An 8920-nucleotide genomic window follows, 5' to 3' on the forward strand; every position below is an offset into this window, starting at 1 on the left:
TCGAACTTGTTAGAGTAGCTCAAGGTGAAAATATAAACTTAAAGTTGACTTTATATGAAAAGTATAAACTAATAGACTGGAGTAGAAAGCAAAAAGTTCCAGAAGTTTTTAAGTTAAGCAACTGTTCTAATTATATTCAGATATACTGCATATCCATGAGACTATTATACTTCCTATGGAACTAACATAATAAATAGATTATTCACCCATGCTGACTCCACGTAGAGAGGAAGAGGTCTCTGCTTCCCTATTCCTATCTCCTTTCTCACTCTTCCGCAAGAGGTGATAATGCTAATCGATTATAGTACATTAACTGGGCTGTGTTTACAACTGAAGCCATTCTTTATTTAAAAGTAAAGGGCATATGTTCTGGGCCAATTTACTCCTCCTGTCAACATGCGGCAAGAGGACAAGGCAGGACATGCCACCACTAGGCCCTGTCATCATACTTAGTCCTCTTTCCACCTTATCACACATATAACTAGCCAGAGGGTAGTAAGACTCATCACGTGGATTTAATCTCATAGGCAGAAAGATGCACATCCTTCCAAGTTTTAGCAGAATAATGTATTGAGGCGTATTTGGCACTAATCCCCAAACAAAATACTTTCATTTTGTACCTTTCTGCTATTGCTTCTTGGGTTTGTAACAGGAATGTTTATTCTCTCTCATACATTCTCTCTTGAAAAGTTGTAAACTTTTTTAAAAAAGTTGTAAGAATATAATACATTCACATACTTTCCACTTACATTCACCAATTGTTAATATTTTGCCTCATTTGTTTTTGCTCTTTTCTGTCACTTTTTGTCTCTATTTTTGTTTATAGATAGATAGATGTATGGATGGATGGTTGGATGGATGGACACACACACACACACACACACACATTTTTCCCAAATCATTTCAGAGTTAAATGTTAACATCATGATACCCTACCCTAAATACTAAAGTATTTATCTCATGAGTTAAAGACTATTCCATGAGAGTAGCAAGAGCTGAATGAAATATTACATATTTAAGATGAAAACAAATCTCTTCACAGGTCATTATACCCAACTCCTTTATTCTGCCTATCAAAAAACTGAGGCACAGAAAGGTGATTTGGTTTGCTTAAAGTAACACCATCAGTTTGTGTCACCGTGAGATCTTTTGATTCCTGAATCAGTGCTCTGATAACTTCACATAATTATGACAATGTAACAGGTTGAAAATAATATTAATTAACTCTTTGGCTATCAACAAGTTGAAACATAGTACTGATTAAAATATTGTGACATGGAGCTACATTCTTAATGATAAACTATTAGGCAACTAGCCAGCCAAATCATACCAAATAATTCACTGTTTCCTGCAGTAAGAACATGACGCTAGTACCTAGATACATTAAAAGCACTCCAATCATGAAATCACATTACTTCTATTATTCTTCCCATGGATGGCTTTGCTTTAGAAGCTCAGAAGGTGTGTATTACTGGTAAACTTCTTCAAATAGCACCAAAATTTCTTAAAAAGGAGAAAAGTTCTTAAAAGCAGAGACGCACTGCTCTTCTGTGTTTTCTATCTTTTCTACATGTTGAATATCTTCCTAAGAAGTTTGCTATGTGGGGAGAAGATGTATTGAGCATTTTAATACTTAATACAATAAAGGTGAGAAGTACTTCTGATTTTCACTGAGTCACTATTTAACCAGGGTAATATAGAGATGTATATAGAAGCCTAGGAAGAGATGACAACTTTATAATTTTGACTCACTAAACTAGTTTCCCAAAATCCAATATTCACATGATATTTAGATAAAATTTTCTTCAAAAATTACTTCTCATTCAAGTCATATGAGGTGTGTTTGATTTTCTATGCATAGGTATGCAATTCTCCAAAGAGGTTTAAATAAAAATTATCCTTAGATGTCACAGGAAGGATAGCCACTACTATGATCTCCCTCACACATACAAGTCACTCTATATAGAAGAAGGATGTGACCTGGGATACCAGCTTCTCTAAGTTATTAGTGACAATGAAACTGAAGGGACTTTGCTGCCCAGGCAAAGTCTTAGACTGCCCAGACTTTGCCCTTAGATAGCAAACAAATGGATGATGGTGCATACATCTGCCTTCATCTATGGGCATATATCCATATTTAGAGGAAAAGGGACTAGTTGGAAAAGTACTATTGGGGAACAAGCTAACATACATTTCTCCTTGCCAAAAGGTGCTATCAATATTACATATTTAAAAAATAACTATGCCAGATTAGCAGAGTAGAGAATAAAAAACAAATTTATCTAGTTCAATCTCTTTACGGAGCATGACGGTTACTGACTTTCTGGGATTCATTACTTATCTAGTTCCCAAGTGTCTTGGTACCCCCCTTCATCGTCAAAGCATACCTAACTCTTTCTGGGAATGTTAACCTCCACTTCTATTAACCCTCTAATATTTACTTTCATAGTCATATATTGCATGTGTCTCTAAAAGGTATTTCTCAAAGCTTTATTTGTGATTATTTAAATTTGTGGCTTCACATTAAAAAGTGAAGCAGGTTCATTCTCTGTTCTGAGATTTTTTTTTCCCTATAGATCATTTTTTGCCCCTAAATAAATAAAGGCAGATTACTTATTAATGTTCAGAATATTAATATTAACATTTAGGATGGAGGGATATTTTGGCTCCAAATGTACCACTAAATAAAAAATATGTTACAGTGCTCGGCCTGATTCAATAAAAGGAATGATCTGATTTACTGAACTTGATTTGTAAGGAGAAGAGTAGAGCTAATAGTAATACCAGTTATTTTCTTCTGCCTGCACCTACCTTCTTTCCTTCCTTCCTACCTGCCTACCTGCCTGCCTTTCCTTGTCTTGCCTTTCTTACAAAAAAACAGCACCCGCTCTTACATAGTTAGTAGAATGGGATTATAGGAAAACAAACAAACACACAAGAAAAAACAAGACAAAAAGAGGACAGCATGTCTGCACTCATGAAACTTACATCCTCTTGTGGTACATAGACAATAGCAAGTAAAGAAATATAGATATGTGATATAATTACGGGTTATGAAAAATTCTGTGAAAGAAATAAGTGAAATGAGGTGATAAAGAATAAGTGGTAAAGCTCAACCTTGGTTAGGGTGATAGTGGACGGCCTATTTGAACAAATAATATTTAAGATGTTGGAAGAATAAGAAGGAGCCATTCTAGAAAGCTGGAAACAAAGCAGTAGATGCAGAACGAGCAGGAAAGACACTGAGAATGGAAATGTCTTTTGTATTCCACAAACAATAGCACCAGTGTGTCTGGAGCATAGTGAACAAGAGGGAAAACGGTACAGAAAGCTGAGTATGAAGAGATCATGCAGACTTTGGAAGGCCATGGCAAATACTTCTGGTCTTATTCTTGATATAATGAGAAGCCCTTAAAAGATTTCAGCTAGAGAAGTTACATGACATGCTTTATGTCTTATAAAGATCACTCTGGCTGCTGTGTGGAGAATGGAAACTAAAGTAAGAAGGAAGATGAATGAGGAAGTAACCAGAGAACAATGGTAGTCTTAATAGGAAAAAAAGCCAGAGATGAGCCCTCCTAACCAAAGTAACAGCTGTACAGAGAAGGAACACTAAGATTCTGCTTTGCCTTTGCTGGCAAGAGTAAGGGCTAAAATGGTATGGTAATAATGATAAATGTTTAACAAGCAGCTCTCTGGAAAAAAAGAACAACAGTATACACACACAGACACATAAACATTCACTATAAATTTCACTGACATAAAGGATATGTGGCAAACAATTTACAAATAATAAAATATATAATACTGTTTATTATAAATTCTAGAGAGCCAACTGAGTCTAATAGAATTCTTACACTGATTTTTTTAAGGAAATCTTATACCTGTAACCAGTCCATGATTGCAGTTGTTGAACAAGCATAGCTCTGACATGAATGGTGATTGATATTTTCATTTATGTGCCCAATTAAAATGAAAGTGAAACAACACAAACGTCTGTCAGAACTTCACCCATTCATCAATGATGTGAGCCACTTCCTTGACGAATCGGCTTATTAGTTTTCAAGTAATGGAAGAATATTTCCTCAATTTTTTGTGCTATTCCCAAAGAGCTACAACCATAACACAATTTCAATTTAATCTCCATTATTAACATTTTCTCCATCACTTTAAGTCCAGACAATCAACAAAATGATAAAACTACTACTGATTCTTAATGTTTGCTAATTTATGTGGTATAAATACTCCCATTATGGACAATTTCCAGTTATTAATATTACACCACTGAATATGGAACACACAATTACGTAGTACTTCCACTACACAGATACAGTAAACAACCTCAAGCACATAGATAATACTACAATATGGCAAAAAAATAATTAGGATGTGGTGAAATCTGAGTATTTATACCTTTACTTTTAATATAATTGTAACTTTATTTAATTTATATTTTAATAATGGCTTTATTTAACAGCCAGATCACAAAATTCCTGAAAATATAACAAACATTCCATGAGCCAATGTGAGCTGGTGTGAGCCAGTTCTGGCACATCACTAAATTAGGGCCGTATGACAGGTATAAGCTTTGGGACTGCAGCTGGTATTACATCTCTCCCTGTTAGGACTCTATCCTGAGGCCCAATCTTGCTCCTCTGCCCTAACCCCACCTTATGGGATAGGAAAAGAAGGTACCTGTGCAGCCGAACCATAGTCCAGAGGAAGCCACTGAAATCGTATTATCCCCAAGAGAAAAACACCAGGATCCAAGAGAGAGTTTTTCCAGGATCAATGATCAGAAAATAGTTCACCGAGTAATTGGCACAATTTCTATATCTCATCTTGGTACAGTTTTCCAACTTCCTGAAGTTAAACAGTGCTTCCTGTGAGTAAATCACATAAGTGGGTTACAAATAAATTAGACTCTGCACCTATTTCTTAGTTCTGCAAGTAGTTCAAAAGCTTCTAAAGGTCAGAGATTTCTTGCTACATTACTTGATGCAAAACTAAATAATCTAGCTTGGTATTATGTACCTGAAAGGTAATCAATACAACCTGATAAAGGAAGTAAAAAGGTCTTGGGCAATTTTAAGTTGCTCTCCCTTCATTACAGATCTTTGCCTCTCTTCTTATATCATAAATCCTACTGTTGATGCATATACAATTTTTGGTAGTTGAAAGATGCTGCATTTCTCTCAAGTCAAGGAAAAATAAATGCTTTCAGGCACATCCACTGGTGGTACTAATCCTCAGAATTAATTTTTTAGGATCCTGAGGTTTAATGCAACAATATGGCTTTTAGGCTAAGAAAAATTATATCAGCTTCACCACTTTTTAATATAAATATGTATTTGCATACTATAGACTGTTCTGCTCTAGAAATAATAGCAAGATATTTTAAAGATTATATCTTTTAAAAATATGGATAAGTAAATATGTTTAAATTTAGCTTTGCTTATTCTCAAACTACACACATTTTATATTCTGATAAGGTATTCATGAATCTACTTATTCTAGCATTTGTTATAGAACTTCCAGCTGTTTCATTTACATATATGCAAAACATATTTTATATAAAGACAGGAACTTGTAACCTTTTAAAGTTCTTATGGTACATAGTGCTATACAGTGTGCACACTAGGTGCTGTGTAAATGCTTATGGAATGATTGTGTTGCCTAAGTTCCAACCCCAAACCCTACATTAAAAATTATTCATAGATAATAGATCCTTAATCAACCTGGACTATTTCACTCATGATGAAACATACAGAATGTGTTAGTTTCAGAAAAATTAAACATGAAAATACCATTCCCAACCTATGTAAAACACATGTTCAAACAGCACATAATTCACTTAGTCAATCGTGTACTACAGATCTGCTATTGCTGCTAGGAAAGAATGTTTGCTTTATATCTTTTTCTGGTTTTAAGATTCTCCACAACTTTTAAAATCTGTTTGATAAGTATTCCATAGATTTGTTTTTAATTGTGCTATCACTTTTAATTTGCAAATGGATATGAAAATAATTGGTTATTCCAATGGCTTATTTAAAGTATTATAATTCAGAAACTTCTTTCATTCCTTTCATTTTTTTAAGCTAACCTTTGACACACAATTAGTTTATAATGTACATGAAATTCTTTAAGCATTTAAGGATTTTCTTAAAGTTTTATGGTAATTATTAATAATTGAAGATTGGTTAAAATGTGTATGCAGCCAATTTTTCGAAACACTTTTAATAGATATGTAACATCATGACAGGCTCAATTTATTCATCTTTTTGGTGAGTCATCTCAAATTAGTCGTATTTCATCTAGTGATAATTACAAACGTTGGAAATTGCTTAGCTATATTTTTGTGATTAACTACAGTAAGCTATAAATATGTTGAACATAGGAAAAACTAGTAAATATGAATAAAATACTTTTCTCACATTCTTACAATATTGGATTTCACACCTTAACAAATAAAACAAAATTAAAAATGTCTATTTGTGTAGACAAATAAAATACAAGAATCTGTATCTGCTTATCACTGTTGAACACAAAATTTTAAAATTACAAGAAAGGTAATTTTTCTAGTTTTTATGTTTAAATGACAATCACTTTTAGGAGCCAAATATTATTTTTATGGTGGATCTTTCTTCTTGTATAGCAAAAAAATTCTAAACAACGCTTCCATATGCCTTGATTAGTTAATATTAATGGAATATGTAGGATAAGGGTGCTAGCTAAAGTGTTTCCCTTATACAATAAAAAGTCTCTTTAAAAACGAGTGGGTTTAAATACCATTTAAATTATGACTAGACATTTATATTAATATCATCCTAATACAGGTTTAACTACTAAATCAAACCTGGAAAATCAAATGATTAAACAATAAAAAACAATTTAATTCAAATTACTATGAAATTGCAATGTCAGTGGTGAAAGAGAATCAAATGTAGACAATGTGAGAAAATTTATTGACCATAAAAACATTGATACTAGTGATGTTTGTTTGCATTCAACTTTTCAGGTTTAAAATAGTTCTGTATAAGAAAAATTATAGCTAGTATCCTTCAAACCCATGTTTGGGAGATAAACCAGTATCATGAAAAAGAGTCCTTAGATTTTAGGATGAAGAAATGGTCTGATGATAACACTTATTTTTAAAAGACACTGATGTATGAAAAATCACTATTTCAGGAAAATATTAGTGAAGTGCCGAAAATAAGTATCAAAAGGTGTACCTCTAAACATAAAATTTGTCATTTCTATTTAAATCACTGGGAATGTCTTCCTATTTATCATCACTGCATTTACTAAAATGCACTGTTTATATTCATCAATGTAACATATTTGGTTTACAACAGAAACTCCTTTATTTCTAACTGTTGGTTCCTGAAGTAGTTTAGGTTCTTAGGGAAGACCCTCAGGAGGGTCTTGCCCACATCACAAAACCATTATTCCATTCAGTATGTTTAACAAGACACACGGTTAGAATATCAGTGATGCACAAAATCAGTGTTGAGATCTGTTAGGGAAACCAGCTTAGCAACTTTCCCCATGATCCATGTCTCCAGACAGCACTATCTACATAGCAAATATTTGCTGTACCTTACTGATATTTACAGTAATAAGCATTGGATTCTCTGGTTCCATTTTGTTCTCTAGAGTATATATAAATTAGATAAATCAACATTAAACTGACGCGTGGCCAGCCATGAATGAAAAGAACAAAATTAGAGGCAGTAACACTTTGTAACAACTTAAAAATCACCTTCCAATGTAGCAGTGATTTTCCTGGTTTGTATTTTCAAGACCTCTTTCTACTCCTGTTTTAATCTATTTTCTTTAGGACTTCATTATGTTCCTCGGGAGACTATTTCACACTCTATTAGTTACAGTCAATCTCGTCCCATTACTAGAAGTACAAACACTCACAGTTCTTTGCACCTCTTGAAAGCACATTTCTTCCTTCTTCGTATTTAATAACCTATAGCCTGGAACTTGAATTAAGGGATAATTTTACCCCTTCTGGAAATATGGTTTTAAGTAGGGAAAATCTTATTTCCCAATTTCAAATTCTATATTATTTGAAGATAAGTTGCATATCTATTTTGTATCAGAAAGATTGCCTCAAACTTGGAAATAACGTGAATAATTTGGGATATTCATCCTTTCAATATCATACTTTGGCAAAAGCTACCAAAGGATTGTCTAAGAGAATGTGCTTACTTCATTTCATTACTTGTTACGAATTAAAGGCCCCAGATTTAATGAAGTTACTTGCTAATTTGTAGGTTTTGTTTGATAAAGGACAGTAATTTCTGTCTGCTAGAACAGACAACTCCAAAGATTTGTGATCTATTGGACATTAAAAACTATTATATCCAACTCAGCAATCTTATCCTAGAGTGCTTTTTTTTTGACATGATTATTCATTCTTTTTTTTGTTTTGAACTTCTTATTTTATATTGGAGTATAGGTGATTAACAATGTCATGTTACACATATATATGGAATCTAAGAGGAAAAAAAAAAAGGTTCTGAAGAAACTAGGGGCAGGACAGGAATAAAGATACAGACGTAGAGAATGGACTAGAGGACATGGGGAGGAGGAAGGGTAAGCTGGGACGAAGTGAGAGAGTGGAATGGACATATATACACTACTAAGCGTAAAATAGGTAGCTAGTGAGAAGCAGCCACATAGCACAGGGAGATCAGCTAGGTGCTTTGTGACCACCTAGATGGGTGGGATAGGGAGGGTGGGAGGGCGACGCAAGAGGGAAGAGATATGGGGATATATGTATATGTATAGTTGATGCACTTTGTTATAAAGCAGAAACTAACACAACATTGTAAAGCAATTATACTCCAATAAAGATGTTTAAAAAAATGTTATGTTAGTTTCAGGTGTACAGCAAAATGATTCAGTT

The sequence above is a fragment of the Delphinapterus leucas genome, chromosome 9 (genome assembly GCF_059928025.1).
Source record: "Delphinapterus leucas isolate spDelLeu-1000000601 "Yukka" chromosome 9, BTC_Dleu_Yukka2, whole genome shotgun sequence".
NCBI classification, from domain to species: Eukaryota; Metazoa; Chordata; class Mammalia; order Artiodactyla; family Monodontidae; genus Delphinapterus; species Delphinapterus leucas.